The sequence below is a fragment of the Phoxinus phoxinus genome (assembly GCF_949152265.1).
Source record: "Phoxinus phoxinus genome assembly, chromosome: 24".
Taxonomy (NCBI): Eukaryota; Metazoa; Chordata; class Actinopteri; order Cypriniformes; family Leuciscidae; genus Phoxinus; species Phoxinus phoxinus.
In genome coordinates this window covers 20,150,618-20,162,542 of record NC_136899.1, presented here as the reverse complement: position 1 = coordinate 20,162,542, position 11,925 = coordinate 20,150,618, and positions in this window count along the sequence as shown.

Here is an 11,925-nt window from a genome sequence, read left to right as displayed (position 1 = left end):
AAGCTGTATCGATTCCTTATTCATTTTTCTTTTTTCTACTTCTTAAATTATTTTCCAGGTGTCAGAGAAAGAAGAGGCTGGACAAATTCTTCAGCAAGAAACGATGGCAGTATTCATCAACAGAGATGCACAAGCTGTACCCACAAACATTGGTATCATTCTCGAGGGTCAAGAGGTTCTGAGCAACTTGCCGTCTGTCGCAAATGCTGTTCCAATTCTCCTGGGCCTTCTTTATGCGTTCAATCTGGAATATCCCAAGACATTGAAACTGACATTTGAATATATCCAGAAAGTCATCATGGAGCTGGACCCAAAAGGCATGTCGCCGCTTTTCAGGTCAATGTTTGCTAGCTCAGAAGTTAAAAATCTGACACTTGAGCACTGAAATTGTGGATGTGTGGAAGTTGTGTATAAGATAATAAATATCAATGCAATGAAAATGTATGTCTTTTTTTATTCGATTTTGGATAAGATTAAATATTAAGTACAATGTTCCTTAATGGGAAACATGTTTTATTAAATCCATATCTTTTTGTTTGTTTAAAATAAATAATTTCTATTAACTTGTATTTTTAAAAATGAGAAATAATTGTTTAATTAAATCGATATATATTTGATTAGAGAAAACAAATAATTTCTAATACATATTTCTTAAATGAGAAGTTTTGTTTTGATTAAATCTATATATTTTTGCTTAGATCAAAAATATAATTTAAATTAATTGACTTAATTCAACAAGAAAAATATACTTTGTGCCAGGTTTTAAAAAATAGTTTTCATAGAAAGAGAAAATATTGGTTAGGGCAAATTATTTATTTTTCATTGGCTCAAGTTATAAAATATAGATGTGAACCATTACCCTAATTTTTTTAATTGGATGAAAGAAAAACTTTTTTCAGTGAAGCTGTGAACTCATTTTGGTTGCTTAACTCCACCATTTAAAATCAACGTATAATGGTGCTATAATTGAATGTTGTGTGGACGTTAGCATGATGCTGTTTATCAAGCGCTGGGTTTTGGTTACCTTACCTACGGTTAAAATGCTGGTGTTTGACGTCAGCTGATGTTGGCATGAAAGGTTTGGTTTGGAAGACATTGAATTTTGGTTACTTGACTCTTTCTCCGCCAATGTTTTTGAAAAAAGTTGCCAGTCACCGCCAGCATTTTTTATGATTTTCACTAAAGTTTCATGGGCCCCAAAATATTTTGTTGTAGGCCTATGAATAACATTATCTGGATGTGCAATATATCAACAGAAAGAACGGACCATCTGCAAAAAAACCTGTTTTATTCTAGCTTCATGCATTCCTTTTTTTTTTTGCAATACTTAAATGTGGGTAGGTTTCATAAAAAAAGCAACATTTTGAGCAAAAAGCTGAGAAAATCACGTTTTTGTCAAAGACTTACTTTACATCTGGATGGTATCAGAACGATGATCAAAACAGAAGGAGTAGATCGATCAGATTCAAAGCTTCACAGCTACCTTGTCCTGGGTCGACTTTTAATTCAGTAACGTTAAGCAGTTTTGATTTATATACTGTTTAATGTTGATGATCTCATTATTTTAAGTGTGTATGCTTAGGCCTACATATGCTATTGCTTGCTTGTTTCTACTTCTTCTTCGCCTGTGTTTTTATCAGGAGATTCTGTACTCTTTCAGAAGATGCGTAATAGCGCCCCCCTTCCATATAACAGTGAAAACACGGAAAGCCGGACATTTCAGTCAATTGCGGGGTAAAGAGTTAATACCATAACTCTACTTAAAAACAACAAAATATCAATGTCAGCTATTTTAAGATATCGTCCTGAAATTTAATCTTGGTCACTCGACATTAGAACATATATTAAACCAAAGAACAACATCTCACGATGGCCGGCTGGGTATAGCAATCTTTGAGAGGCAGCTTTTCCAGCATCCCTCCAATACCTCATTTGTTCCTTTATTCGAATACAATTCGATTAAAGTTACCTCATTCTATCCAATCCCGTAGTCCGAGGGGTTAATTAGGCCAGATCTTCAGCCGAGTCTTGGGACCGAGCCCCTCTTTCAAGCAAGCCAAATTCCTTTACCATCATTTATCAAGACTGGATGGGCAGGTGACCTCTTGAAGCTTTACATAAGTCCATGTAAAAGTCGTTTTTAACACAGTAGTTTACATGCACACTGTGCAGTATTCATAAGTGAATATTCTGTGAATAAACATACCCTGTGTGTGTGGCGTGGGTGGAATAGTGGAGCTGTAGCGTTGGTGCTGACAGCCAGGCGCTGAGGAATTTCTCATGGTAATGATCCTCAGTGTAGAGAGGGCCTTTAATTGGGTGAATATGTCATAAGGCCTCACAGTTAATCATAGCAAATAGAGGATGGCTGAGAGGAAGTTTGGGCCGTTTGGGAGATGGTGAAGAATGTAGGCTGTTGTAGTTGGGCTTTAGCAATGTGTGCCATATGTAATTGGTGACTGAGTTTTGTAGATAACGGGATGTCTCTCATTTATGTGACAGAAGCAAGAGCCTTTTGAAGCCTTTAATGCCTCTTAGATGATAAAGAGTGCCGTTTTATTTACACTAGCAGCATAGACGTAACACTTTAAGCCTGTACGGTAAATAGTGACTCATTTAGATGGGATTTGTATTTAAAAGAATTATGAATAAAATTAAGAAGGCATAATTGACATGCAATTGCATCTTTTAACTGCTACTCTTATTCAAACCATGCAATCTCTTGAAACTTCAGGCAAAGCAAAGAAAAATATATAAATGTACAATACATATTTACACTGAGTTGTCTTGAAAAGGAATAAGATAGATGCTAACAAATCTGATTCAACAAAAACAAAGCTTTTGCTCATGAGTATTAATTATGCCTAATGTAAGCTTCACCCGAAGAACCAATTTTTTGAAGACAATCACCTGAGCCATAAATGTCATGTGACTAATTACTCTGTAAATGATGCTGATTGGCTGATGGAACCACAAGGACACAGTCACAAATCCTTTACTAGAAGCAATTATTCTGAGTGTCAAAATATTACTGTATCTCAGATCAAAATCTCACTGGTAATATATCAGCTTTAATATCATTTAATATACTGTTTAGTCAGAATAAATGGCTTCTTTTGAAAGGTAGTCAATGGAGAAACTCGCTTTTTGCATGTACAAAGATGTAGTTGCAGTATCTAGCAGTAGGAGCCAACTGCTTAAAAAACTGCATCTGATCTGTTATGAATAATTAATTTACTGACAGACAACTGGTAATTGAACAGTTGGTTATGCAATTTAAATCTTTCTAAGTTTAAATCTTGGCTCATGAATTTTGGTGTCTGGGCACTCCAGGAAGTTTACCAAGGTACGTCAGCATGACCTTATTCATATTCATGACCTTAGTCTTGTAGGATTTGTCACATCGCCTCCGGAACACCTTGATGAGTCACGAATTGTCCCAATACAAATGCGTGGCCCGCTGTATGCTGCCTAGGGGAATGAAAAGCTTGTGTGGGTGTCTTGTGCTGGATTTATCTTCTGAGCACAGCCAGAGCTAGCAGGGATTTAGCTATACCCCTGAGCTCTGTGGGCATTAGACCACCCACTGTGACGGTCAGAAAGACATTCAAAAGCTCTTCTTGATAATTTATGAAGATAAGACATCAAAACATTGAAATAGTTTGAATGTGCAATGCTTTTATTTGATAAAAACGAATATGTGACTAATTTTTTAAAACCACCAGCAATAATACTTACAATAATACAATTATTTATTAATGAAATCTTCACGAATTAGCACCTAAAGACTGCAGGGTTTTTATGTCTCTGCATAGAAAACTGGAGGCCACATGTCAGTGGATGATGCAGCCAACATGGGGCAGCATTATGTCCTGAAACATCTGGATAAAACAGGGACTTATGTGTGGATCCTGTTTTAGTTCGGCATTTAATACCATCCCAGCACTCCTCCGGACTAAATGAACCCAGCTCTCTGTTCCTAGCTCTTACTAGCTGCCTGTCAGTCAGAAAGCTGGTGACCCATTGACAGATTGGCAACAGCTAGTAAGAATTGGGAAAATCTCGTCTAACACCTGCACAATCAGCTCTGGCGCCACACAGGACCCTCAGATAAAAAAGGTACAAAAGCTGTCACTGGGGCAGTACCTTTCAAAATGTACACTTTTGTACCTAAAGGGGGCATACTGGTACATTAAACGTGCATATTAGTACCTCCTAAAGTGTACACATTAGTACATAAAAGGAACAAAAGTGTACCACTTTTGTACCTTTTTTTTATGAGAGTGATTCATGTGTAACCGATCACATGAAATGTCTCTATAGCACGCATTTTATTTATCGTGCAACTTATACGCAAAAATGTGTTTTTACGTGCAGATCATACGCAATGTAAACCTCTTGGGAAAGAGTATTGGTGTGCGTATTACACGTCATAAAGTGCGTACCATATGCACGCGAAAACTGCGTAGCCTATATGCACGTAAAAAACAACAACTAATTTTCCCGTATAAATTGCACGATATTAATACAATGCTTGTTGTAGAGACTGATTTCATGAGATCAGGCTGGCTCTTCCCAATGCTCATGAAGGACTGCATACATGAACGACTGCACAATTATATACAACAAACCATTAAACAAATAAATAAATAACCAAGCAGCTCAAGCTAAATTTGAAAGTATAAATGATGAACATGATTAAAACAAAAAAAACACTCTAAATTTGATATTTATAAGTTGAAAGTGAGATATCACCTTCGTTAAAAATGCTAATAACAGTATTAATGTCTGTGTGGATTTGACATCCTCTGTCATCTGTTATCTCTCATTGTTATTTCATTCTATAATACCATATGGAATATAACATCTAATTTAACCCTAAATTCAAATCTAAAACATGAATGGCTTCGTAAAATCTAAATAAATGTACTTTGTACAAATGAAGATTCATTCAGATTTAATTTGATGCTCTTTGGAACACGGAAGTCCTGCTGGAGAACGTGATCGTCAGGTTTAGTTCATGAAGATGGAGTGCTGCTGTATTTGGAGATCTCGAAATACTAAGTAGCCTAATTAGGGCCCAAGCCCTGAAAGGGCGCAGAGCCCTATTGTTCTTCTAAGGATTTTTTGTTATTCTTCTTCTTCTTCTTCTTCTTCTTTATAATAAATTTTTTTCAAGGTTTTTGCCACTTTTGGGGGCCTTAACGTGCTCAAAAACTCTTGAAACTTTGCACACTGGTCAGAACCCGCGGCCATTAGAGCTGGACTGAAGCTGGTACCCGGGCGTGGCAGGGGGGTTCGACAGCGCCCCCTGGAACGGGGTCCAAAAACTTGGTCCATAAATCAAACACGCTTGCATGAAATAATATGAAACTCGGTACACTTATAGATCTCATCGGTTCATATATCCTTCATGCTCTGACTTTTTACCCCAGCCCAACAGGAAGTCGGCTATTTGGCGTAGTTTAAAAAACACATGCAATGGAATTTAAAATACTCCTCCTAGACGATTCAAACAATCACCACGAAACTCGGTGTGCATGAACTCAAGACATTGAGGATGAAAAGTTGCGAGGGGATTTTTGATATCTCGAACGGTTTGGCCGTGGCGAGGAAACGAATTTATGGGGAATATTGGAAACAGGAAGTGTGTTATAACATCCTCATACATTAGTTGATCTTGATGAAACTTCAGCAGTGTGTTCGTTGTAAGAGGCCGATCACATGGATGTGACTATTGTGAGTCCAAGTTATAGCGCCACCAACTGGCAGCAGGAAGTGTGTCACTTTCGAAATGCTTTGAAATCACCCTCTTATTTTTACCCGATTTGCTTCAAACTTCATCTGTATAATGTAAACACACGACAGATGTAGACCTGTGAAAGGATTATTGATATCTTTAATACTGTCGCCATGGCAACGCTTTAAACTTTTATATTCTTTTTGGATGCATTTGAGGCTCTTAACATGCTTCAAATTGCATGAAACTCAACATGCATTTGACATTTATTGTGTAATAGACATGTGCGAAGTTTTAGAAACGGGCGTGGTAAAGGGCTCAGTAGCGCCACCTTTAGTCAAAAATGGGGTATTAGTTTTACCTACAGTAACCAAACTCGGTACATATATTCTTCTCTTCGATCCGGACAACTTTCTAATTTACAGTCATTAGCTCCGACCAACAGGAAGTCAGATATTTTGGTTTGAATGTGTACTGTTTGGAGCATTTTCCCTCTGCCCCTCTGCGTCTCTCTGTGTGTGTGTGTGTGAGGAGGGGGGCTAGTTTAGTTTAACCATTTCTCTGCTGTGTGCAAAATCTCTGGCACTTTTGAGGGCCTTAACATGCTCGAAAACTCTTGAAATTTTGCACACAGGTCAAAACCCGCGGCCGGGCTGAAGCTGGTACCCGGGCGTGGCAGGGGGGCTCGACAGCGCCCCCTGGAATGGGATTCGAACACTTGTCCGTATATCAAACACGCTTGCATGAATTAATATGAAACTCGGTACACATATAGATTTAATCGGGCCGAACAACTTTCCCTGGGTCAAGTTTTACGCCAGCCCAACAGGAAGTCGGCTATTACGGGTTGTTTGGAGAACGCTTGCTCTCGCATTTGAAACACTTCTCCTAGAGAATTCATCCGATGACCACGAAACTCGGTCAGCATGAAGTCAAGACATGGAAGATGATAAATTGCCAGGGGATTTTTGATATCTCGAACGGTTTGGCCGTGGCGAGGAAACAAATTTATGATTAAAAAAGGATGCATAAAGTGTGTTATAACTTAGTTATAGTTTTACCTACAGTAACCAAACTCGGTACGTATATTCTTCTCTTCGATCCGGACAACTTTCTAATTTACAGTCATTAGCTCCGACCAACAGGAAGTCAGATATTGTGGTTTGAATGTGTATTTTCTCTCTCTCTGTCTCTCTGCCATTCTGTGTGTGTGTGTGTCTGTCTGTGTGGGGAGGGGAGGGGAGGGGGGATGTGTGTGTGTGTGTGTGTGTGTGTGTGTGTGATTTTGGTTGGGTCACAGTTGTAGGTTACAGTTTGACAAGAGTTTATAGTTTAATAAAAGCACAATGTTGTGTTTCATTGCGAGTGTACACAAATATAAGGAAACACTCTGCATTTTGAATGATGGTCTGTATGAACAAAATGACAGAGTATGTTTTTATGTCTCCATTGTTCGATCGAGCCACACACACACACACACACACACACACACACACACACACACACACACACACACACACACACACACACACACACACACACACACACACACACACACACACACACACACACACACACACACACACACACACACACACACACACACACACAGCATTCCAGCATTGCAATCTTGACATCGCAGCATGTTCATTATAGCCTTAATAAAATATAATTATAAAATAGTCAACCTTACATATAAAAATTACACTGCTCTGTTTAAATAGTCATTTGTACAGTTTGTGCCGTTCATAGTAAGCACCGCTCCACTGTGATGTTTCCAAGCACATTTTTGCGCATTTGAAGAGGATCATTTTTCTATATTGGAACGTGAGTGTACAAAGTGTACAAAGTACAAAGCCTATAAAAAGAATAGTTTAGCATCCAAAAATGTTAATAATATATATATTATTATTATATATAATAATATATATGTTAAAAATAGGGGGAAAAAAGAATTTACATAATATATATATATATATATTTTTATATATATATATATATATATAATTAAAGCTGCAAGCAGCGATGGAGGGCCCAAGCCGGTGGCACCGCCAACCGGTGCCTTTAGTTCCACTAAAGGCACCAGGGTGGCGGTGCCACCGGCTTGGGCCCGCAATCGCTGCTTGCAGCTTTAATTCATCTTTACTTCCCTACTGGTTTTGGGCATGAGGATATAAGTGAGTCATAACACAGGCCAGAATCAAACCTGTGTCTCCCACTCATCCTCTCTGGAGCATGTGTGCTAAACGCTAGGTCACGGTTATGACATCGCTAAAAGTGTAATTTAATATACTGAAAATAAGAGACTCTTCATAATTTATGACACGTATGAAACATTTCTGAAATATGAAATGACCTCTGCAGTCACCCTTTAGACACAGATGTGATACAGTGAATCTGAGACAACATTCTTCTCCATTTGTGCCAGTGTAGAGAGAGGCCAGTCTCACTATATTGATTGGCTGTTCGTTCCACTGACAGAGTGCTCTTGAAAAGAGAAATCAATGCTAAAGTGATTTGTTTATACTCTTTTAGTATGCTTTTACCTTACATTACAGCTCATCAGGACTCACAATCCAAAGAGTTTACAGCGACCTTAGGTCATTAAACCTTTAGTATCGAAGGGTGGATGAAGCTTGGGCTGTAGAGTGTGTTGGAAGGAGAGGAAAAATGCTACAGTAGCCAAATAGACTTCAGTTTGGTCACCCCATATCTTCCCCCGTTAATATGTAATTATCCACTGACAAAGTTTTTGTACTATTATTAGTGGTGTTTTTACTGAAGAAAATGCATTAAAAGCCCACTGAAGTGCCTTGGATGCGTGCAGCTTTGTATGATGCGTTGGTGTAATTTCCACTGAAACAGGAAGCTAAGGCGGGACATAATGGCTCCTCCTCCTTTATAGCCAATAGCGTCAAAGAACGTATATTGACAAGAAGTGAAAGCCAATAGAACGTTCCATTGCAACACCAGCGCCCAGCAGCAGCCCTACGTTTCCGCCATTTTGGGGTGAAAGCAACTCGGCAGTCCACTACTAGTGATGTGTCGTTCGCGAAGGAGCCGGCTCTAAGAGCCGATTCTTTGAAAAGAGCCGGACTTCCCATCACTATCCACTAGCTTCTTGCTGTCGCTATGGCAATATCAGCTGCTTTATATATATAAAAAGTACATTAAAGATCAAATCCTAACTGAATGATGACAACATATAATAACGTACAATCACTAGACTAGTGATCATCAAATCCCGTTTAACAGTTTATTTCACAGACTTAGACAAGTCTTCTTTTCCCCACAAAACCTTCAGTTTGGTTTGACATTCTTTGAAGTTCAAGTATTAGCATTTCAAACACTGAATTAATACCAATATATAAGTTGCATGCCATAAAGGCCAAATTTACCTGTCAGGGTCTTTGGGAAACCGATGAAAGGCAAGATTTGTACTGCACTGATAGTTTTTGCAGTTTATGCCGAGCACTGCTTTCTTTTATTCCACTTGGACTTCGTTGTCATTCTGTTTGTTTATATGTAACTGTTACGGTAACTGTTATCTGTGCTGTTGTCCAGTAACTCCAGTTGGAATCTTCACCCCAAAATGGCGGCCGCGCCACCTAGTGGCTGTTACCCAGAAAGCATCAGAGTTTCGCCTCTTGTTCTTCTATACTCTTTGATAGCGTTTAGTTTGCCTCACAGACTGCAAGTCGTACTTGACAGCACCATGGAAGCGAATCCGAGCGCTGATGATACGTTGGAGTCAATTGTAGAGGTGTGAATAAATTCTATTCTAAATTCTATTCTATCCATTTCATTCTTAACCAAAATTGGTTGCATTGGAAAATGTAAATAAAACTAGAGCGTTTTGAGCAACCGAACACTCATCTCCGGCCCATATTGCTCTGAGACGTGTCAGCGGTCGATTTGGCCAGGTGATATTTATAGCAGAGGGGCGGGACGCTTTCGATTCTAGAGAGCAATTGATTGGAGAAGATGTGATGAGAAGCTGAAGTTATAAAAATCTGTGATCCGTTTTAGCAGAAGTGAGAGACTGTGGGCCCTATCTTGCACCCAGCACAATTGACTTTGTGCGACGACACATGTATCATTCCTATTTTGCACCCGCGCACAGCGGACTTTTCCCGTGGACTCCTATGGAGTCCATGAAGATTTGAAAAAATAGGCATACATCTAGCTTACACATTTACCCAAATTATTATCCGCCATGGAACAAGCGCGGCTGCTCTTAAAGAGGACGCTCTGATTGGTTTATTTCACGTTACGCCCAAATCACACCTATGAATAATGTAGCTACTTCAGACCAACCCATTTTAGATTTGCGTCGGGCGAAAGAGAACCGCCCACAAAGTTACTTGCGTTTCGCGTTTGATACTTGCGTATCAGATCGTTAAAATAGGGCCCTGTAAGTTTTGAATGCTTATATCTCCTAAATGGATATATTACATATTTGGAACACACCAGCTTATTCATAACCTTAAATCTAATATATTCATACTAAAAGCTAAAAATATATATTTTTTATTTATTTCAGGGGGCGTTTAAGAACACTCATAACCTTAAGTGAGTGTTCCTTTTGTGCGTAACCTGGCCTTAGAGAGGTGTGCTATAAGGCTTAAGGCCCGATATTATAAAACGGTGTGACAATTTAGTACAAAATCAGGCAAAAACAAAGTTCATTTGGAGTTTATTTTGGCAGTTTCCAAAACCGCTTGCAAAAGCAAACTTCCTGGTTGAACTGGAATCAATTATTTGCACCACATTCAAAAGGCAGTTGGCTGGACTGATCTTCAGCAGCTTGGCTATTGACAGAAATATGAGGAAGATATCATCTTATCCACTTTCCCCATACTGAGCACCAATTGATCCCTGTCAGAAAGACTACAGCGTCTCCATAAAAGCTTTTTCCGGAGCTGAGCCAAACGTGCATATGAATATCCTAAAGTGGTTACAATGTAGAAGGCTTTAAAAGGCTTCCTTTAAGTTTAAAGTAAACAAACCTTGCAGAGAACTAAGATTGCCGGGATACAAATTTACTTTGAGAATAGGCCATGACCACTTAGCTGGAGCCTTTGTGCGGAGATCAGTCATTATTAATGAAAGCAAAAATGATGACAATGCAAAACCAACCAAGAGATTTTTGCAAATGCAACATATTTGAACCGCTGTAGGCTATATGTAATTATCATGGCTTTGTATGGAACTGTTTTAAAGGTTTCATCAATGGCCATGTTTACACCTGGTATTAAGATGAGTTTTGGTCGATCTGATCACAAGTAGAAAAGGGAGACACCATTTACGCCTGGTGTTTTAATCCGTCTCTTTTGCCCACTTACGACCACTTCTGTCCTTATTTTTTCGAGGGGTCTATGGATGGGTGCATTTTTGGCCTTTTTCAGATCTTTCGTTCTAATGGACGATAAAACTCAAGCATTTTACATATGAACGCGACCGGAGACAGCGGAATACACACGGAGAGCAGCAGCTCTGACAGCCGCAAGACCAGCCGAACGCTGTGAGTGTGTGTTAGAAATCAGGAATGGCGTGAAAACATTGTGCTTAGTATGTTTTTCATCTTCAAACTAAACTTGGGTCTTTAGTCGACAAAGTTTAAATCCCGTCTGGCTAGGGCGCTTCCCATAATGTTTATGCGTTAGGTCAGTAGATGGAGAGTAGGCGGTCTTTTGTGGCTGTTCGAACGCATTCGACCACATGTCTACTCTACGAAAGCAATCCGGTCAAATGCGTTTTCGACTGGAAGTAGTCGAAAGTCGACAAGCTCAAATGTTTTAGACCCTGTTTACACTAATTAGCATCGTCCACTTGTGATCTGATTGAACAAACTTCTACCAGGTGTAAACAGGGCCAATGTTGTAACAAAAGTCCTAAAAGCTCTGAAAAAATGGTTTGGTACTAAGTGTGTGTTCACACTTGTATTTAAAATCTCCTAGGTCTTTTGGTTCAGACCAAAAAATGAATGAATGCATGTAGCCCTAGTTCACTTTGCATTCACTCTGTCATTTTTAACACTGAACCTAAAGATACAAAGCAAAAAGCTTTAATGATGTGTATTTTGAGACAGAACTTAACCTAAAATCTAAAACAATGGTGTGTGCTGGCCAGTAGTTGGCGATGTCACTGTGTAAGGAAACACCACTACCTACAAAAATGAACAA